At 40.7% G+C, this 23,658-nt stretch overlaps 1 protein-coding gene across 1 annotated transcript in view; it reads right to left on the reverse strand.

The window, feature by feature from the left end:
• The window catches only part of CAPN8 (calpain 8), a 101,764-nt gene that overhangs the window by 67,950 nt on the left and 10,156 nt on the right, over positions 1–23,658 (reverse strand). The window lies entirely within an intron of this gene.

Consider the following 23,658-nt stretch of genomic DNA (forward strand, 5'->3'; position numbering starts at 1 on the left):
GCACTGACAGGCAGGTAGGGACAGCCCAGTGGGACTAGGAGGCAAACTCATTTGAACATTTGGAGGAAGATGATTCTGTGCCAGGGGAGGGCCTCTGCTTCCAGGGAGTTACTGAGTTACCCCCAGAGAATTAATGCAGTTAGACAAGACAAAGAAGAAAAAGGTTGACATGTTATCTTTGGATCAGAGGCCTTCTTGGTTAATCTTTGAGTTTCCATTTTAAAATCCTGTTTACTATTGAAAGAACATATTCTGATTATATCCAAGTTTTTTGTTGCTTGGTTTTTCCAGTTGTTCATAATGCTGGCCAGGCCAATTCTCATCTAATTTCTGACATTGTCTAAGGAATAAAGTTCAATGTCATGAGACTCCACTTCTGGATTTCCTGCTTTTTAGTGTTATAAATCACACCCTTAGCACTAAAGGGAGGGGAAAATCCTTAGGAGAAGATTATAAAATTGGGTTTGATTTACCCAAGGGATAAGTCACTAAATAAATATATTTGTGGCTTATGTAAATACATCTTAAGCCAGTTTCAAGGGAAAGTGTTTCACTTACTGAGTTTAATTATAATGTCTTTTGTGATTCAAAATTATTATGAAAAACTGGAACCACAAGGTCTAACATAGAAATAAATGAGAATAGAAGCTTTGTTGTATTGAGCTAACAAAGAGGAGTTGTATTGTATGGAGTTAACTGCAGTGCTGGTGGAATCCACTGGGATCATTTAAAGAAGAGATATACATCCTTGAGGTTTGCTATTGCACTCAAAGTTTGTGACCTACAGCATTAAGTCCCCCTCCCCAAAAGTGATTGAGAGTTGTAGAGTTAGGGCTGGGGGATGGGCTCAGTAGACCAGAAGTTTCTCTATTAAAATAGAAATGTAGGGTCTTAACTACTATAGTGGAAGACAATAAGGATTCCTTGGGACATGGAGTTGGGCAATGGGGGAGCAAGGCGTGCCTTTAACCAAAAATTGTCATGGAATGTTATAACTGGAAAGAAGTTTAGAGATTAGCTAAAACAAGAAAAAATAAGTTAGAGAAATCAAGTGTCTTGTCCATGGTCACACAGTAAGCTAGTGGTAGAGATGTGTTTAGAACTCAGGTATCTTGACTTCGGATCCAATGCTCTTCTCACTACACCAGTAAAGGAATATGGTGAACTTCATATATCCAGGTAGAATGGGCTCATGCCAGGAGTAGAATGATGGTTGGAAAACTAAAAGGTCTCTTTCAAAAGATGCCACAATTGTCACACAGAGTAATCTTCAACTCACCTTAATACAGATGACCCTCAAATCTAAAACTTTATCCCTAGCCATAGACTAACAGAATCTCCAAGCTGGAAGATACTTCAGAGACCTCCTGGCCCAATGAATAGCAAACCCCTCTCTACAACATACCTGGCAAGTGATCATCCAGGCTTTGCTTGAAGATCTCCAATAATGGGAACATGCTACCTCCTCCAGCAGCCCTTTCCCACTTTTGGACAGCTCTAACTGGTAGGCAGTTTATGCTTCATGGGCTGCCATCAAGCCTAAATTTGCTTCCATAACTCCCAGTCAGCATACCCAGTTCTAAGGTCTGAAGCCAAGGTAATCCTTTCTCTATACAAGTGGTATCAAACCCAAATAGAAACAGGGCCACTAAACCCTACATAAGGATTCCTGCAGGCCATATATCAACTTAGAAAACCATGCATGTTTACATACTTCTTTCTTGTTAATTTATTTATTTCATTAACTATTTCCCAGTTACATTTTAAGCTGGTTCAGGCTGTACTCAGGCATGTTATAGGCCATATGCAGTCCACGGGTCACGTGTTTGACATCTCTACTCTACATAACAGCCCTCAATATGTGAAGACAACTGTCATGGATCTCTCCATTGTCATCTCTTCTTAACTAAATATCACTAGTTTTCAAACAATGCTCATAGGACAAGAATGAGAAGATCGTAATTTTTCCCTGGATGATCTCCAGCTTCTCAATAGCTTTCTTAAAACTGAGCTCACAAACAGAACTAAACACTATGCTCTAGATCAGGGGCGGGGAACCTGCAGCCTCAAGGCCACATGTGGCCCTCTAGGTCCTCAAGTGCAGCCCTTTGACTGAATCCAAACTTCACAGAAGAAATCCCCTTAATAAAAGGATTTGTTCTATAAAACTTGGATTTAGTCAAAAGGCCACAGCCAAGGACCTAGAAGGCCACAGATTCTCCACCCTTGCTCTAGATGTAGCCTAAACAGGATACAGTACAACAACACTATCATCTTCCCTAGTCAATTAAGCAAATAAGTATCTATTAAGTACTTACTATGTGCCAAGCACTTTGTATCCCAGAAGACAACACCTGCCTATACAAAGACAACAAATGAAACAATCCCTACTCTCTATCATTCTTCATTCGTTCAGTCATGTCCAACTCTTTGTGACCCATGGCCCATAGCATGCCAGAACCTTCTATCTTCCACTATTCTCTAGGAGCTTACATTCTTTATTTATTTATTTATTTTATCCTGAACTTAAGAAGAAATAAAAGAAGCATTTCTATAACATAGTAGAATAGAAAAAAAGATGATGGTACATGAAACTGCAAATCTATTATGTATAACTTGCTCTTCCTTTTAAACATATAATAAAGTTATCATGTAACTTTCTTGTATTTTCCTTTTATTCTTCCCTCCCCCTTATCCTGGAGATGGCTGCCATTGTGTACGTACGTGTGTGTGTGTGTGTGTGTGTGTGTGTGTGTGTGTGTGTAAAATCATTCTATACATACTTCTATTTATCAGTTCTTTCTCTGGATGCAGATAGTGTCTTCCTTCACATATCTTTTGTAGTTAATCTGGGTTTTTATAATCATCAAAATCACTTAGTCAGTCAAAATTGTTCTTAAGACAATATTGTTACTGTATACAACGCTCTCTTGGTTCTGCTCATTACATTCTACTGGGGCAGACAACAAACATAGACGGGATTGATATAAAGAAAATAATTTTAATCAGTAAGGGAGGGTAGGTACTGGCTTTTGGAGAGGAAGTCAAAGAAGGCTTCTGGTACTTAAGCTGGGTCTTGAAGAAAGAGAGGATTTCTGGGAGGCACAGGTAAGGAGGGATTGCATTCCAGGCAGGAGAGAATAAGATCAAGGGCACTGTGGAGGGGTTGGCTTGTCAACGAAAAGGGCCACCTCATTCTCAAACCCTGAGGGAATTGAGAGATGATGCCCAGGGGTTTTGAGATGAAAAGGAGAAAAGGGAGTTCATGGCAAATGACCTCAATTTTCTCAGTAAAATAAGAGGAGAGGACCTCAGCTAAGAGAGAGGCGAGAAGGGAAAGTTGGGCAGAGACAAGAAGAAAATTTGAAATAGTTTCTGTGGAAAGTGAGATAGGGAATCATTTAGTGAGGAATAAAAGGATTTGCCTTACTGTAGTGAGGGCCCAACTGAAATTGAATAACCTGAATTTAGAGTGCGCTCAGTTAGAAAGGTTGTATGATTTCCTCCAAATCCATTCACCAGCAGAGTAGGAATGGAAGAACCAAATGGTAGGCATAATCTAAGGCATAATCTAATCCAGCAAGGGATAGAGGAGAGGGGACAGGGGAGTGAAGGATTATCAAGTAGATGACAGTATAAAGTTGAATTGCTAACAATAGGATAGAGATCTGGAAGGGAAGAATGTGAAATCAGAGCAGGGTGATTTGGAGAACAGTAAGAGGTAGAGGGACTAGAGATCAAGATGAGGGTGAAGTATGGATCTAGGAGGGGTAAGGCTTAGGAAGATATGGAATAATGGGATCCAGAAAAGTCAGAGTTTTTCACTAAGAAAATGGAACCCTTATGTAGCAATGCAATTGAGCAGGTCACAATGAATGATCAAAATGAGTGAGGGGAGCATGAGGAGTAGTCCTAAGCACTGTGATTTTTTTTCAGGCAGCCTAAGATTGTATTAGCCCTCTTAATCATTACATCACACCATTGTCTCATATTTAGTTCACAGTCTGCTTGATATCTGCTTCCTAATTACTTTTTTTTAAATGAACTGCTGTCTAGCCATACCTCTCCCCTCTTGAAAAGTCAATTCTTTAGGTCAACTATAAGGTCATAGAATCTTAGATTTGAAAATGAAGAAGATCTATGAGGTCATCTAATACAACTCATTTATTTTACAGATGAGGAAACTGAGGCCAAGAAGGGTTCCATGACTTGCCCAAGATCATAAGTGGCAGAGCCAGGATTCAAACCCAAGCCCTCTGGCAATTAATCCAGTACTCTTTCTTTTTTACTGTTTCATCTTTTTATATGCAATCCCTTGAAATTATTTGTCCTCCTTGACTTTAAACTCATTGCTCACTGCCTTCTCTCCTTCCATGCCCTCCCTCACTCTTTGTAAACCTGCTCTTCATCCTCACAACACACAGTCCCTCCACTGCACTCTGTTTTTCCAATCACCCCAATTTTCACCTCACTTTTCCCTCTTCACAGTCCTGGCTTGCTGGTGACCAGCCAGTTCAGCTACACACTATCCTCCACCCCTGAATCCCTTGGTCCCTCTGAATCACACCCACCATCTGCCTTCCCTATTCATAATCTGTTCTGCTCATTGAATATCCCAGTGGAAGTCATACCACCATGATAACTACATCCAACATGTGATCTCGCTTCAACTGAGCTCTCAGTGCTACATGGTAAAATGTTGATGCTTCCTTCATTGACTCTCAATACACTCTCTATACCACTTCAATCAGCAGCTATTCCAAACCTTCTCTTCTCTCTTCAAGCCTCCAATGCTTTCTTCACCCTTTCCTTCTCAATAGATATCCTTGCCTTCCATTTTGCTGAGAAAACAGAAGTCATCCTTCATGAGCTCCCTTTTTTCATAACTACATACCTCTCTAGGGTTTCTCTAGGGTTTACTCCAGTTTCTGGGGAACATGCAGCCCTTGTCTTTGCCAAGACCATGCCCTTTACTGGTGCCATACAAAGATCACATCTTTTTCCATTTCTAAAGGCTTGTACCTTCCATCTTTCTCTATCTCCCTTTTAGGTTTAATCTTTCCCTGTTTACAAGCTTTCTCCACTACCTACAAAAATTATCAGGTCTATTCCATCCTGAGAAAAACTGCACTTGATCCTTCTCCCACCCCTTATCCTCCCATATTTCTCCTTATTCTTTCTCCTATATATTTCTATCACTATCAAACTCCCAGACAGAATTATCCACACTCACTGCTTCCATTTACTCACCATCCACTCACTTCTTAATCCTTTGCAACCTATTATTTGGCCCCACCATCCAAATGAAACGGCTCTCTCCATGATAGCCAACGATATCTTGGCTGCCTTTCTTCAGTGTTTACTCTGATCTCATCCCCACTGCCTTACATTTATCCAGGCCATCTCCCGGGCCTAGAATGCACTTACTCCACTCTTCTGCCTGTTGAAATATTTCCCTTCCTTCCAGATAAGCCAGGCTCCATCTCTTCCAAGCCTTTCCTCCAAGTGGTCCATTGATTCAGAGCTAGAAGCAACCTGAGAGGCGATCTAACCCAACATTTTACAGATGAAGAAACTGAGGGCCAGAGAGTTAAGTGACTAGCTCAAGGTCACAAAGTTAGTGATAATGGCAGGATTTGAACCCAGATCTTCTGACTCCTGATGCAGTTCTCTTTCCACTGTACCATACTGCTTCTTCCCAGTCTCATATCTTTCTCTGTTTTGCCTTTCCTTTCCCCCAATTAGACTATTAAGCTCCATGAGAACAGGGACTATGTTGCCTTCCGTACTAGCACCTAGTGAGATTCTCTGCCCTGAACTGCTGTTTAATGTCTGTCGAATGAACGAGTAACAATTCCAAGAGTCAAGAAGGCTTAAGTACAAAATAGTCACGATGCGCTCATTGAGGAGCATGTGGGGAAATCAGGCGAAGAACCAGAGCTCACGAGCTCAAGCAGAGAAAGCAGACGAAGAAAAAGCAGGAGTCTCTGGCTGAGTTACAAAAAAAGGAATTTTAATTAAAAGCCAGTAGTGGTATATGTAGGACCCCCAAAAAAAGGTACACATACTCTTCCTGTGCTGAAATTCTGTGATTTCCGTTCCAGATCTATAATCCTTCACACTATGATAAACTTCAGATTTCTATCTAGAGCTAACCTGAATGGAGCTGCCACCCATAATTTTCTCTGCTTTGTAGAAGTCTCTCATCACAAACTCCACTAGCAATGTTCGGCCTTTTACCTTTCTGAATCAAGAGAAGGGACAGAACTCATCAGAAGATTTCTGGAGGCACAGTCCAGGGGACACAAGCTATTCTGGAGGGTCGGGTGGCTCTGAGGGAAATGGTGTCCACCTGAGGCCAACGGTGAGCTTGAGGCCCAGACAAGAAAGGATCCACATTCTTCAGGGACCTGGGGGAAAAAAGAGCCCAGCCTGATCCTTGGGGGTTGGATGGGGACTGGGGAAGGAGTAGAGAAATGGAAATGGGATGGATTAACTGGAAAGAACAGTGATGGGACACCATACACACACACACACACACACACACACACACACACACACACACACACACACACGTGTTCTCGCTCTGAGTAAGAGCTAGAAAAAGGGCTTAATGACTAGAGAAGGAGGGGAAAAGGGAGAGACTCAGTCCTTAAACCTATGCCAAGGAGAATGAGTCACATGAGTTTGTTTATTTGTGACTCTCCAATTATATATAATCTGTACTCCAAGATTGCATTACATTGTAGTTGTTCCCTGTAACTGATTCTGAGTGTGTTTGCATGTGTGTGTGTGTGTATGCCCTACTGCTATGGACCTATTCGGGAGGGGTACCACCAGAGAAGAGAAAGTGAGGACAAGCTAATAGGAGTCTTTGAAAGAAAAATGTCCCCACAATCCTCTGGGTGGTAGAAATATACCCAAGCCTATTGTTTGGGAATTTCTCTTGGGTAGTTCCTGTATTACATTACAAGTATACATATGCCAAAACACCCACTTCCTCCTATAAATATATGTATACATACACACACATATATGTATACACACACACACACACACACACACACACACACATATATATATATCTCCTGATTTATCACAAGGATCAGTCAGATTCTATGGGAGGCAGTGTGGTATCAAGGGAAAAGTCCTGGCCTCCTAACTCTGTGTCCTCGGGGAGGGTACATAACCTCACTGATCCTCATTTTCTTTTCATCTATAAAATAAGCATAATATTCCTCTCACTCTTAATAGGTAAATGCCTACATAAAGCATCATTTCAAAGTGGGGGAGGGGTGGTCCAAGCTATGCTCTATTCAACTACCATCCACTCTCTGGACTTCTTTACTTCCACCTCATTAACCATTTTGCCTACACACACACACACACACACACACACACCTTTCTACCTCTCCTTTATGTGTCATCTTTCCCCATTAGAAGGTAAGTTCCATGAGGGCAGGGACTATCTGGCTTGTTTGTATTTTGTATCTCCTGAGATTAGCAAATAGTCAATGCTTAATAAATGGTCTATCTATCTATGTCCTACTAATATCAGAGGGTTTACCAAAATCTAAAGAGATAATGGACATGAAAACACTTTGCCATATAAATGTAAAATACCCCCCAAAAGTTTGTAGAGTAATTAGGAAGCAGATATCAAAAATAACTCCCTAACCTTCATTTATTTTATTATTATATATAATGATGAAAACAAATTTCCATATAACACTTGAGGTTTATATGCTACAAATAACATATTCAAGCCTTATAATAGCCCTTTGAAGTAGGTAGTACAGGTATTATTATCCCCATTTTACAGATAAGAGAACTGAGGCTCAGAGAGCTTAAGTGACTTACCACAATCAAATAACTAATAAGTATGTGAGGCAAGATTTGAATGCCTATCTTTCTGATTACAAGTTCAGTGCACTAACTACCACACCGCAAAGACTTTTAACTGAAATTCTACAAGAAAGATCAGGCTCAGAGTTGTCTATGGACCTGAAATTTCTATGAAACTAAGGGGTTCACCAGAGTACACAAGATGAAGGCAAAGGTCTGACTTAGTATCACAAAGAAGAAATGGGAGTAGATACCTCATAACTATTAAACAAACTTTGACTTGGTTGTTGGATGTGGCAATTCAGAAGGTCCCTCTAGTTTTGTGGATCAGCCTTCCTTGTGACTGCCTCTGCTACACTCTAAAAACTCCCCTTTCTCCTGCCTGAAATCCCCTTCATTTTCCCGGAATCTTAGATGCCTGGAGCCTTCCATGCTGGACACTTCCAGCTTCCCATTCCATCCAGTGAAATTCTAGCCCTCCTAATAAAACCCTTAGACTCTTTCTGAATTTCTGAGCTGTCTTGAGACAAGAGTCCCACCTACTGAATTCAAGAGGGATATTCAGAATGTGATGTAACAATACCCTCAGGCAGTGGCCTCTCACTGGACCATCATAGACTCCCAACTCCGAACTTTCATAGCCTGAAATTCATTCAATATGAGTCTCCGACAACCTCCCTTCCCTGACTATATCCCTTCCCTGTCATGCTTGGGAGACTTTTGCTTTTGCCCCAGGTTGGGGGTGGGCATGCCCTATTTCTGGAGGTGCCAGGTGTTTCAATAATTTGGAAAAACAAGCACTACCCTAATATCATTCTTCTAATACTTCTGCCTCTCTGTCCACACACCCAAATGTGTCTAAAGTGAAGTCACAGAATTTTCCCTAGGATAAATTAAAACACACCAATTAAAGACCTATCATTTTGCTTTACCAGCAGTCTATTTGTCTGCACAGTCCCCTTTAAGTCCCCAAACAACAGCATCAGACTAGGTCCACAGGAGCGGGGAAGGTGTGGCCTGAAGGCTACATGTGGGCCCTCTAGGTCCTCAAGTACAGCCAGTTTGGATTCAGTCAAAGGGCTGCACTTGAGGACTGAGAGGGCCACATGTGGCCTCCAGGCCACAGGTTCCCCACCCCTGGACTAGGACATTAAGGAAAAGAAAAAAAATAGTCACCAACTCCATAGTACAGTGACTAATGAGGGGAAAGGAAAGGGATGAGACAGAAGGAAATAAGTAAAAAGTTGCCAGTGACCTATGATCTTTTAGACTTGCTCTAAGTGTGATTTGATGGACCCAGGCTAGTGACCAAGAGCATTATGAGTGTTGAAAACAATCTCTTCATCACAGTCCTTTCAAAGTTTTGCTAAGTGGTATTCAAGATGACTGGCAGGAACCCAAGCTAGCAACCAGGCTACTAAAATAAATAAATAAGTAAATGATGAAAGTAAAACAACAAAAAAGTTTAAAAGAACTCAATCAGCAACAGAAACAGCTACCCTAAAAATAAACAAAAAAAATGCCCAGTGGCTTCTCTGGCTAGCTGGGTATCACTGGCTAGAGCCTGAAATCCCAAAAGAGCAGAAGTATCTACCAAGGCTATGATCTAATAGAGAGGAGACTCCAGAAGCTTCAGTTCAACAGAGATGCCAGCTGGTGCTGGTAAGAGAGGGCAGCAGAGAGCAACACAGTTGGAGATATCATTACAGAGTACCAGAAAACAATACCACAGTGACAATAGATCAGCAGAAGACCCCGAGATCAGTAGAGAAAACTGCTCTCAGACCAATGACATTGGCAGAGGTCATTAGCAGCTCTTCAGTGAAGCTAACAAGAACAAAGGAAACAGAAAAGGGTCCCATTATGAACACTGCCATAGGTGCATGGGATGGCCTGGCTATTCATGCTACTCAGCATGCACGTGTCCCCTTCATATGCATTTTCTCTTCAATGGGTGGTGTGCTAACCTATAGAGGAGTATACCCCTGGATGTGTGGTGGGGGGGAAACCCCTTGTCAGGCATTTTGCTATTCTGTTTGACTAAATGTCTTTTGCTTTGAACTATCATGCCCTCTGGTTTCCTGGTAAAAGAAATACATTAGTAAGGGCTTATGAGGTAAATTTTTGAATTGATACTGACCCCAACATACCTCTAATGCAGTGGCTCCAAGGGAGACTGTCCCTGCTACCTGTGCTATATCATGTAGCTGTCGATAAATATAGCCGACCCTGCAGGACCATTCTGTGGGTACTATCTCTTCCACTCAATCAAGTAGTACAGAAAGGAGAGAAAAATGAAAGGGTTAAAAGAAGGAAGAAAAAGCCTTTAAAAAGGAAATTTGCTAAATAGCAAATTTTAAAGTTTTTAAAATCTTAATTTAGATCAGTTCTAAACTGGAGGACAAACTACATTCTGTTTCATTGCTGGGATTGGCTAAAAGCTAACAAAACATTTTACTTAGATTAGTCCCTGTCTTGCCCTAATTCAACAAATGCCACATGGTGCCACCTTGTTCTCCTAGCAAGCAAACTACTTGTCAGGCATACAATCTCTGCTCTGAATATCTCTATTATTCACCCATTGTTTGGGGCCAGCAGCTGCTCAAATTTGACACACAATGTGGAGACTTGGTTTGGGGTTTCACTCCCTGTTCACTATTAGGCTTATTAATTGATTCACATTAGGAATTGTTCCCATTGTCAGTACTATGAGGCATACTTCTTTCTCAATGAGGTCCAATCCATTTAGTCAACCATGGGAGTCTTTGTATTAAGAATCCGGCTTTTTTTTTTAGAATGATTGATTCGTAGTATAGTTCTACCCAATTGATATATAAATCATCTCAGCATTACCTGAGCTAACTCCAACCACCCCTTCCATTGTATGCATTGGAAACCCTAATCTATCATCAACCAACTCCCTTCAATCCTGGATCTCTTCCAATCACATGCTTTCAATCTTTTAGAACTCACAGAAGCTGACCTCCAGAATATGCCACAAATGGAAATGGATGACTCCTGCCATCACTCAGCAACCTGTCCTCTGGGATTTACACCATCCATCTATCCTACTCTGACTAGGTCCCTAGTTTGCCAACAGGTTTGCAAAGCATTTCACATCCATTACCTCATTTGAGCTTCACAACAACCTTGTCAGATAGGAAACTGAGGTTCAGAGAGATTAAATGATTTGCTCAGAGTCACATAGCTGCCACTATGCCCTAAAATCTCACTAGTACTTCCATTTTTCCCTGTCTCTTCCCCCACCAAACACCAAACACCATTGACATCTGGCCTGCCAATGCACCTAAAGACCCCTTGGCCTTGGCATCCACCCTACTATGGAATCTGGTCTCCTAATACATCCAGGGTCATCTCCAGTCATCCTGGTGAATATCAGGCCACTGGATCCAGATGGCTTTGGAGGAGAAAGTGAGGCTGGTGACCTTGCACAGCCCTCCCTCACTCAAATCAAGGTCAACTGCAAGTCATGTCATCATTTCCCTGATGTCATGGTCCTCTACGAGAATGAAGGACAAACACAACAACAACTACTACTGAATCCTTTGGGCCCCTGGGACCTTCTATTACCCATAAAGCCAAACCCTTCACTCCCTGACAGCAGAGACTGTCTCACTTTTCTAACTGTATTCCTTAGTTCAAAGCTTGGCAAAAAAAACAATGCTTACTCAATATATGCTTTTCATTTTGTTAATTTCTCCTCCATACTTTGCCATTCCTTCAAAGTCTTTTTTTCTGAATTGCCAGTCATCTTTGATCCCTGATCATGGTTGTCTCATAGACCCCTACATTTAGAAGTGGAAGGAACTTCAGAGGCCATCAAATTGGACCCTTTCATTTTACAAATGAGGAATCTGAGATTGAGGGGTTCTTAAGGTAGAGCCTGAGAATTTGGTTGTTGCTTTTTTTAATATTTTGATAACTGTATTTCAATATAATTAGTTTCTTTTGTAATAATATGTATTTTATTTCAAGTATTTAAAACATTATCTTGAGAAGGGGTCAATACTGCCAAAGATTGCCTATCACATGCTTTCAATCTTTTGAAACTCCCAGAAGCTGACCCCCAGAATATGCCACCATTCTGATCACCATCTCTAGTAATGGCTACTTCTCTTGTGCCACCTGACATTGCAGGCCAAGAGGAAATGGATGACTTCTGCCATCACTCAGCAATCTCTACTCTGGGGTTTACACCATCTGTCCATCCCACTCTGACTAGATAGATCTCTGGTTTGACAGCAAGTTTGCAAGCAAAATGAATGACCAAAAATAAAGGTTAAAAACCCCCCAAAAAGGTTAAGTGACTTGCCCAGAGTCATCCAGCTAAGGTCTGAGGCAAGATTTGAACACCTGCCCCTTGATGTCCCTTTGTCAGTTGGAGAAATTGGGGGTGCTTAGTCTAAAGAAGAGAAGACTTGGGAGGGGGGATATTAAATATGTCTTCAAGTATTTGAAGACTGTAATATGGAAGAGGGATTCACCTTGTTCTGCTTGGCCCTAGAAGATGGAATCAGGGTCAGTGCACAGAAGATGCCAAGAAGCAAACTGACTTTACATAAGGACAACCTTCCTAATGATTAGAGCTACCCCAAAGCACAATGGACTGGCTACTTTAGGAAACAGACATTATCTTGAAGCCCTTCACCATAATGACTGCCATTCTCCTGATGCTCTCCATCTCACCAAGAGGTTCCCTAAAATACAGCACCAAAACTAAATACAATACTCTGAGTGTTATCCAGGTAGAGTATAATGGGACCAGTACCTCTTTAGTCCCAGACACTAGGCCATCTGTTAACTTTTGGGCTGCCATATTATACTGTTAACTCATATTCAGCTTGCAGGCTACTCAAACTTCCAGATCTTTTTCAGATGAGCTGCTGTCTAGACATGCCTCCTCCAGTCTGGGACTTATAAACTTAATTATTTTAGCCTATATGTAAGACTTTATATTTATCTCTCTGGCCACCCCCCCAATATAAATTTCATTTTAAAAGACAATGTAGTATATTGGGTAATAGGCTGTCCTTAGGGGGAAAAAAAGCCCTGGATTCAAGTCCTGTCTCTAACACATTCTTGTCATGTGATCATGAGAAAATCACCTAACTTCCCACAAAACTTCCTAAGACTGTGATTTTCAGATCTTCGTTAATGAAAGGATTTTCTATACTGGAAGTTCCCAACACTGATAACTACATAGACTATACCTTTTGCTTCCTCTCCAAATTTTTTTTCATCTTACTAGATTTAGCCCAGTATTCTAACATGTCAAGCTATTTTTGAATCTCATTGAAAGGGAATGGAAACAGCATTGAATCTAGAGCCAGAAGATCTGAAATCAGATCCTGCCTCTGACAATTTATTCCTTGTGTGATCTTGGGCAAATCATTTGACTTCTCTTGGCCTCAGTTTCCCCAAGTGTAGAATGAGAGGCTGGACCAGTAGTTCTTTAAAATCCCTGCCAACTCTAAATTGTTGATCCCATGATGCTGTGAATCTCACCCGATTATTCAATATGTTATTTGTACTTTCCAACTTTGACTCACCTGCAAATCTGAGAAGCATCTAGCTATTCGTTGATACAAGTTATTGATCATAGGAACAAGCCAAGAAGCCTGGAGGCACTCCAAGACAAGACCTCTTTCCAAGTTAACACAAAGAACCATTAGTGACTACTGTTGGTGTAGTTTCTCTGTATACCTTCCAAACAGTTCCAAATATGGCTAACTGAACAATCATCTAGCCCACATCTTTTCATCTTCTTCAAAATAATAAAATAAGAAACTATCAAATGCTTCGCTAAAATGTGGTTAAACTGCATCCATAGCATCCCCATGACCTGTTCTGCCAAGAACCCTGCCCCTTCCCCCAAAAAAGTGAGGGGAGTCATTTGGGGGTAGGCTAGGTGGAATGATGGATCCAGTGTTGTGCCAAGAATCAGGAAGATCTAAGTTCAGTTCCAGCTTCAGACACTTTGCAACACTAGGGAAGTCATTTAACCTGTGTGCCTCACTTTCCTCAAAATGTAAAATGGGGATAATAGCACCTATTTCCCGGGGTCGTTGTGAGGATCAAATAAGATAGTATTGGCAAAGCACTTAGCACAGTGCCTGGCACATATTGTTAACATATGTTGTTATTGTTGTGGTTTAACTATCCCTGGGCTCCTCCTTCATCCTCATTCCCTAAAAGACTTCTCCATTCTGAAGCTTCATTGTCCCCAGCTCTGACAACTTGGGAGATCCATTGATTATCATTACCTTTTAAAACCTATCCGGGAATCTGTCCATTCTACTCAAAACTTAGTCTTGGCTTAGCTTTGGGGTTGCTTCCTAGTGTTTTTGGTTTGGTTTGGTTTTTATTCCTAGAGTTTACTTTTCCCCAGTATTTTGCCAGGAATCAAAGCCAAACCTGCTAGCCTAGAGTTTTTAAATTCCATTCTCTTTTCTTTTAATGAAAATTGGGACAATTGCCATGTTTCCATCCTGAAGAACCTTTGCAGCTCTCCACTATCTTTCAAAGATCACTGGCATCGGCTCAGCAATCACATCTGTCAGTTCTTTCAGTGCCTTAGGATATCGTTCATCTGGGCAGGGTAACTTAAACTCATCAAAGGCAGCCAGGCGTCCTCGTACTATCTCCCCACTAATCTTGGGTATGAACTCCCTATTAGTCATTTCCACTCTATCTCATCCAGTCCAAAGACCATTCTTCTTGGCAGCCAGCAGTCAGCACAGTGCTTGGCACAGGATAAATATTTAATAAATGTTGACTTCACACACACACACACACACACAAATAAAAAAAGTTAAACTGTTCTACCCTATCATTGCCTCTGCTTGCCATCACCCCATGAAGCTTGACGAGTGGTCCTCTTTCTTTCTTGATTCTCTTTTCCTCAGTATAGCTTTTAAAACAACAATACTAACAACCTTTGCTTATTGTCCTTAACTTTCCCCTCCAGCCTCAGCTCCTTTGAACTTTAACCACCCTCAACACCATTCTTGCAGCACACCATGTTTTTGCTTCCCTTCTCCATGACCTACCTTCCTTCTGTCTTCTGTACACAACTTTAAAAAACAAAAACTTAAGTTGATTTAAAAGACTTAAGAACTTTGATCTATGCCAAGATGCACTATGATTCCAAAGAGCCTGATGGTGAAGCATGCAGCCCACCTCTTGAGAGAAAGCTGATGGACTCAAGGTGCAGAATGACACACACATTTTTGGACATGGCCAATGTGGGAATTTGTTTTGGTTATTTGTTACAAAGGTTTTGTTTTTCTTTTTTATGGGGAGGGACAGAATTGAGAGGGACAGGGGAGTTAGGAATAAAGCTACCAAAAATAATTTTTAAAAAAAATAAGAAAAGTGGGGCAGTGAGGCATCTTTCAACTGCACAAAATAGAACAGAAAGAATCAAATGCTTGGAAAGAAGGGCGAAATACACATGAGATCTGCAATTTCATGTACAATCTTCTTTTTCTGTTCTGTTGTGATATGGAAGTGCTCATTTAAGTTAAGAATTAAAAAAAACAATCACAACCAAAAAGGAAAAAAAAACTTTAATTTGGTTGACATATGTATTCATATTGACCTTTTTAGACAATTCCCCACTCCCTTTACCTCCTCATAGGTATTGCTTCTCTTTGTCCCTCTAGAATTTCATTCTCAAGAGCTTCCAATCCTTTCTGGCTTGACTTTCCTTGTAGAATTTTAGCCCATGGGGTCCTCACTCCTTCTTTGAAGACTTTGAAGTCTACTCTCCCAAATCTAGGGTGCCACAAAAATGCAAATGAAAACACTAAAAGACAGCCACACTGATTAAATGTAATGATTAATCTCAATTCTGAAAAACAGATGGTGAAGGACAACTCCCTCCTCCAGGCAGAGAGATGTGGGTCTACAGATGAAGAATGTAGTTTACACTGTTGGCAGTAGTCGCTTTGTCAATCCACCCCATCAATCATTTCCTCTTTGTTGATGAGAACCAGATCTAGAACAATAGCTTCCTCTCATCAGATCCTCCACCTTTTGAAGGAATAAATTATCATGGAGTCAGGTCAAGAAATGTTTATTAGGTGTCCTGCTTTGGGCAGAGGGAGAAATCCAAGAGATGCCCAGGTGATTGAAGTCCCTCCCTTGTGACAGTATCATGCCTCTGCCTAGGTTTATGATCTGTTTCTTAAACTCATCTGTTTCCTCTTTCTGTCCAGATGGTCTGTAGTATACACTGTGGTGGCAATATCTTGGCTGATTTCACCCAAATGCTCTCCACCATGCTTCTCTCTTCTGGTGCCTGGAGTATTTCACATGAGTGTATTTTCTTATAAGCAATGCTTCTACACACACACATATACACACTACAGGTTCACTTTTACCTATTCTGTTCCTTTCAAACCAAATATACATTTCCAGAGGGACAGACTAGTCCTGGGTCTCATCCCAATAAGTCTCAGTTGTAACAATGAAGTCTAATTAGCCTCTTTGGATTATATATTTAGTTCCCTTGCACATTACCCATATTTTCTATACCTGTATATAGGTGTCTGAGGCCATGGGTTCTTATTGCTGGTTTCTTTCTTGGCTTTTGTCCCTTGTAAATTTCTGGCCAACACTACTTCTGTTCTTCCCGCATTAGAGCTGCTGTCTATGGTCTCCTTTTCAGTTCAAAGCCCTTCTGATTTGAGTCGTAAGATACCAGTTAGATAAGCTTTTACCAGGCCTTATTAGGCATACTCCAAATCTGGCTAGGAGCTGTGTCCAAGAAATCTAAATCCAGTTCTTGGATACCATCTTCTCAACTAGCTCTTCACTTCCCAATTCAACCTTACTCTTCTGAAACCCTTTGCAATGGTCATGAAAACACAGCCAGTTTCCCTAAATCACTTAGCATTGCAACTGGCACATAGTAGGCTTGTTTCCTTCCTCCCTAAAGTCTTCAGTTCTTGCCCCACACTTCATAATCTTTGCCAGTATACTCTAGGTTTCTTCTGTCAGTGCCCAAGTAAATCACCAGTGGTTGGTGGCAGTCATCTGGTTCAACATCTAAAAGTTCTCTCTCACATTCTGGATATAATCTGTATCAGGTTGGGGGCAGAGGGGATTGAGGGGTCAGGGAAGGGACACATCAGATCTGCCTATCCTCACTATCGACTTGATTAATAATAATAATAACTAGCCCTTGTATAATGCTTTCAAGTTTACAAAGCACTTTTCATGTTATATTATTTTGTCCACACAACAGCCCTGAGAGGTAGGTGTTATTACTGCCTACAGATGAGGAAACTGTGGCAGACAGATGTTAAGTGAGTTGCCCAGCACCACAAAGTAAGTATTTGAGAAAGGATTTGAACTCAAGACTTTCTGACTACTGGTCCACAACTAGCTTCCTCAGTGACCTTTAACAGGATATTAATAACCACCATTATTCATCTCTTCTACCTCTGACCCTTACAGGATAGGTCTTTTACCATCCCCGGGTTCCTCCTTCATCCTCATTCCCTAGGGGACTTCATTTACCAGATGGCTCCTGTGGATAATTGGATGGAAGACAACCTCCTCAGCAGGCCTAATAAGAATCGCATTATCTATTACTTAGCTCAAAGTGTTCAATGCCTTTCTTCTTCCCTTCCTTAACTCTGCTTCATGTTCTTCTGCCCTCTACTCCCCCATGCTGCGCCCCCATATAGGTCACGATTCCCCTCTGCCTCTCCAGGTACATTTTCTTTTTTGTTTTCACACCAAAGAGCTCTTGTTTTATTCTGTCATTTATTTATTTATTTGTTTTTAAGGAACGCTTCCTTCTCCCTGACAACATGGAGACCAAAGAAGAGCGTTTCTCATAGCTCTTTGTTTTCCCTTCTAAGAAGAGCATTAGCCTGCACTTTGAGCTTAGACAACAGTTATTTGGCCACAGCACAGTTGGTATCCCCACTCTATGTGGAGCACCAAAAAATTCTCCCCGCTCTCCATACAGGCTGTCGGCGAGCACCTTGGCTTTTGGTTATTCTTGCTATTAGCATCTCAGAGACCAGATCACTTTGTTCAAAAACTCTTCAGTGGCTTCCTAGTGTCTTTAGCATAAAATTCTAACTCTTTAGAACAGCATTCAAAGTCCTCCACAATTTGGCTCCAACATATCTTTCCAGTCTTATTTTTCCTATGACTCTATTTTGTATATTCGACAATCCTACCAAGCCAGACTGCTAACTACTCCCTGTATGAACTCATCATCTTCCACCCTTGCGCAATCAGACCAGCTGTTCCCCATGCCCAGAATACAGTCCTTCTTCAGTTCCACTTTTCACAATCCTTTTCATCCTTCAAAAGCCAGCTTAGACACCCCTTCTTCTGTCATGTTTTCCTTTATTTTCTGCCTCTCCTGATCTTTTTCTTGCCCCCATAGTTCCCTACCTTGTTTGCAGTTATCTGTGCATACATTGTGTAGTAATAGAACATAAGTTCCTTGTGGAAATACGCTTTCATTCTTTTCTTTGTATTCCTAGTACCTAGCACAGTGTTTTGCATATAAAAGGAGGGATTTTGTTTTTGTTATAATTTTATTTTGATTTTTTAATGTATTTTTTGGATGTAAATACCAAAAGAGTAGATTTCCAGCCACAAAACAAAACCCAAAAAGAGGATCATACTTAAAACTAAATCTCCATTTCATACCACTTATTTTAATAAATGATTATTGACCAGGGCAGGTAGGTGGCACAGTGAGTAGAGCACTAGCCCTGGAGTCAGGAGGACCTGAGTTCAATCCGGCCTCAGACACTTGACACACTTACTAGCTGTGTGACCTTGGGCAAGTCACTTAACCCCAATTGCCCTGCCTTCCCCCCTCAAAAAAGAAAAAATGAATAAAATAAATGATTATTGACCAACCATTCTGGAGAGTGATTTGGAGCTATATCCTAAGGGCTATAAAATTGTGCATGCCCTTTGATCCAGCAATGCCACTGCTAGGTCTACATCCCAGAGACATCAAAAAGAAAGGGAAAGGACCTATTTGTACAAAAATATTTATAGCAGCTCTTTCTGTGGTGGCTAAGAATTGGAAATCAAAGGGATGCCCATCAATTGGCGAACAGTTAAACAAGCTGTGGTATATGATTGTGATGGAATATCATTGTGCTCTAAGAAATGTCAAGCAGGATGATTTCAGAAAAACCTGGAAAGACTTACATGAACTGGTACAAAGTGAAGTGAGCAGAACCAGGAGACTATCATACACAGTACCAGCAATATTATACAATGAAGAACTGTGAATGACTTAGCTATTTTCAGCAATACAAAGATCCAAGACAGTCTCAAAGAACTAATGATAAAACATATCATCTGCCTCCAGAGAAAGAGCTGATACTGTCTGAATACAGACTGAAGCATGCTATTTTCACTCTCATATTTTTTATTCTAGTCTTCTTGTACAAAATGACTAACATGAAAATGTTTCACATGATTGCACATGCAAAATCTATATCTTATTGCTTACTGTCTCAGGGAGGGGGGAGAAGAAGGAAAGACAGAAGGAGGGATAGAATTTGGAACTCAAAATTTTTTTTAAATGTTAAAAATTTGTTTTAACATGTAATTGGGGGAGGGAGTATATTGTATATATTTTTTTTTTTTTGCTTTTTGGCAGGGCAGTTGGGGTTAAGTGACTTGCCCAAGGTCACACAGCTAGTACATGTGTCAAGTGTCTGAGGCCGGATTTGAACTCAGGTCCTCCTGACTCCAGGGCCGGTGCTCTACTGACTGCGCCACCTAGCTGCCCCCATATATTGTATATTTTAAAATAAATAAATGATTGTTGAATTGACTCCATAACCAAGCCCATATTGAAAGACGTTCCAGTTGGGTAGAACAAAGGAATGCTGGTAAATGTTTAACAATCTGCTTTCAAGGGAAAAAAAATTTACTCCTCAGGCCCTGAATTGTAGAGTTTGCTGATTTCTGAGGTGTACACACTCACACTAAAGATTTAACAATTAGGACTCCACCTCCACCCTCTTGCTATGTGCCCCACATAATCCCCTACTTTTTGTCTTTTGATCTGGAAACAGTAATCATATCAATATTACCACTGTTTCTAGGAAAGGCATGACAACAGAATCCTAAGGCTCCATTCACCTCAGACCAAAACTTTGGAGAATTCCCATCTCTACTGCCCTTAAAGGGGTTATAGCCCTCAATTAGAATGTAAGCTCCTTGAGGGGAGAGATTTTCTCTTTTATATTTGTATCTAGGATACCTAGTACAATGCCTAGCACACAGTAGGTACTTAATAGAATAAATCTTGTTGGGGTTTTTTTCATTCATTCATTTATTTATGTTGCTTCTCAATGAATGTGCTTGCTATGGTGATTGCAACCCCCTTTTAAAAATACCTTCTTCTCTGGTTGTTGGCAAATAAGCAAATATGTGGATGATCTATGATTTTCTCAATGTGGAAAACTCTCAGTATGAAATCTCCTTTCATAAATACTGATTACAACTCCTCTGTAACTTAGCCAAGTTTCAGAATTTGGGGGTAGGTAGATGACACAGAGAATATAGCACTGGTGCTGTAGTCAGGAAGACTTCCTGAGTTCAAATCTGGCCTCAATTAGGTGACCCTGGGCAAGTCACTCAACCCTGTTTGCCTCAGTTTCCTCATCTGTAAAACGGGCCGGAGAAGGAAATGGCAAACCATTCCAGTATTTCTCCAAGAAAGCTCCAAATAGGGTCACCAAGAGTCAGACATGCCTGAACAACAACAAAAATTTTAGAAACTTGCTTGACACAAGGTTACCTAGGGTCACATAGCTAGTAAGTGTCAGAGTCAGGATCTGAACCCAGGTCTTCCTAACTATCCAGTATACCATCTTGCAGCTCTCTTGGCTTGATAAGAATATATTAAAGGGGAAAATTAACAAAGTTGATCAATTAGAAAGCACATATTAATCACTGTCCACATAATAATAGTAGGTACCTTTATAAAGCACTTTACAAACATTATCTCATTTATACTCACAAGTCAAACCTAGGAAATAGATGTTATTATCCTACATAGAGTCCACATATAGAGAGCTATGCAGGTGCTCTTCGGGGTTTTGGAGATGAAGGTTAATTTCTTTGGCACGTATGCTAAAAAGTTAATCATTTTCCAGGTAAAGTGAATAAATATTACACATTCCTCCAAATCAACAAAAAGGAGCCAAATTCCTGCCACTCCTCTGATGGCATCAGTTACAGGCTTACAATAGAATAGGTGTGTCTATCACTTAGGAGGCCTGATTTGCCTGATAGCATAGAATCATTGTCATTGCTGAAAAACTCCATATGTGGCAGGCTTGCTTGTCACTCTCATTAAGAAGAAACTGGAGGTGTTTTTTCTTAAACTATTCCTTGATTTTCAGAGTAACGAAGACCTCAGGCAAAGTGGAGAGAGAGCACAGGAGATAGAAGGGGAAAAGAAAACTTTTCTAACATGAAAAAAAAATTTTTAATTCCTTTTCTCCTGTGGTCAGATTTTTTTCCCACTGCTTTTCTTTGAATTGGGCTCATTTTGTCTGTTGCTTCTCTCATTCCCAGACATTTGGTTTCACTGTCACTGAACATGGGTCCAAAGGCATAGCAGAATCTGTTCACTGGAGTACAAATGTTGTCCCACTTCAGATAGAAGTTCCAGTTTACAAGGCCATGTTAGGAGAAGGCCTTGCATAATCAGAATGACTAAGTCTGTTATCAGGGAGGAGTGTATATACATTCTGACAAGTGAGAATAAAACTCATAAAAAATGAATTTTTCCTTAAGTGACACAGGATTTTATCTCCAGTGAACATGAAAAGGTGAGAACCAGCCAAGATCCTGGGCCTTGAAAAAGCTGCTTAGCTAGCATGACCATTCCTAGAATCCTATCTTGCTGTCCCTCATTTATCAAGACAGAAAGCCTTGTATACTAGGTTTGAGTCTTTCCTTCATTACTTGTTACCAGTATAGCCTTAAGCAGCAAGTCGTTAACCTCTCTGAACTCAAGTTTCATCATCAAATACATAAAAAGAACAGCTAGCATTAGCTGTGCGGTCCAGCGGATAGAGCGCCAGACCTGAAGTCAGGAATACTCATCTTCATGAATTCATATCCAGCCTCAGATACTTACTAGCTGTGTGGCCCTGGGAGAGTCACTTAATCTTATTTACCTCAGTTTCCTCATCTGTAAAATGAGCTAGAGGAGGAAATGGCAAACCCCTTCAGTATCTTTGCCAAAAAAAAAAAAAACCCTAAATGAGGTCATGAAGAGTCAGACATGACTGAAACACCTCAACAGCAGCAGCATTTATATAGTGATACATATATCAATATATAATGCTTTAAGGATTGCAGCATTGCAACATTTTACATACATCATCTCATTTGATCTTCACAACAACCTGGTTGGATAAGCGCTATTTTTATCCCCATTTTACAGATAAGAAAGCTGAGGATGAGAAAGGTTAAGTGATTTGCCCAGCATCACCCAGCTAGTAAGTGTCTGAGGCAGAATTTGAACTCAAATCTTCCTGACTGCAAGTCCAGCACCCTATTCACTGTGCCACCTAGTTGAATCAGCTGTAAAATCAGGGTGATACTGTCTGTCATTCTGCCATTCACACAGAGTTCTTGAGAATAATCAATGAGATCACATACACAAAAGATTATACAAAGCTCAAAATAAATGCAAAGTATTATTAGAAGGAAGCCCATTATATTTTACATAAGTCAAAAAGTAAGCTCCATGAGGGCAGGGCTCTGTGTGGTATCAATCTATTCAACAAACATCTACTAAACACTTGCTTCGGGGAAGGAATTTTTGTAGGATCTGGAGGTACGAAGGTGAAAAAGGACAAAGACACTCCCTTGCCCTCGAAGGGGCTGGAGGATGTCATGGGGACAGTTGAAGAGGTGACAGGAAAGACATAGGCATGGAACATATCCACAAACAGGTAGAGTGTGAAAGGGACAAAGGAGAGATCCAGACCAAGTATTCTAGGAAAATCTGAGGGAAAAGATACTTTCCACTGGACAATGGACATGGAAGAAGTCTGCTTCTTCCATGAAGAAATAGAACCTTAACTGAGCCTCGAAGAAAAAGTCATAGAGTATTTCGAGAAGTGGAGATGAAGAGGAAGCATATTTCCGGCACAGGGGACAGAAAGCCTGTGTTAAGGTATGAAATTGGGACAGGACAGAATGAGATTGAGAGGCAACAGGTGATCTTGTTCAGCTTCAAGGTAGAGTGAATGACAAGGAGTGTTGGTGGGGAAAAAAAAAATAGAGAATGGAGCCTGATTCTGGAGGACGTAAAAAAATGCATTCCATTTCCAGCAATAATGATGATTTGGAGGAAGGAATCCTGGGTGTTTGAGGGATTTCTTCGCTTACTTCTTGTTAGTGAAAAAAAAAAGAGATATTAATGTGCTGAAGAAAAAGTACAGTGCTGAGCACACAGAAAATCATGCAATCACAGATCGATTAATTGCTCACAAGTGTTTGCAAAGTTCTTTTAAAAATACCTCATTTGATCCTCACGACAATCCTGGGAAAGGGGTGCTATTTTATAGACGAGGAAGTTGAGGCAAACAGATGTTAAGTGCCTTGCTCAAGGTCACACAGCTAATAAGTGCCTGTAGCAGGATTTGAACTCAGGTCTTTCTGACTTTAAATCCAGAGCTCTATCCTCCTATGACCTCCTAGCTCCTTATCTAGAGCTAAAAGAGACCTTAGAGGTTACTCTATCCATTTTATAGATGAAGAAACTGA

Source organism: Trichosurus vulpecula, chromosome 4 (assembly GCF_011100635.1).
Source record: "Trichosurus vulpecula isolate mTriVul1 chromosome 4, mTriVul1.pri, whole genome shotgun sequence".
Taxonomy (NCBI): domain Eukaryota; kingdom Metazoa; phylum Chordata; class Mammalia; order Diprotodontia; family Phalangeridae; genus Trichosurus; species Trichosurus vulpecula.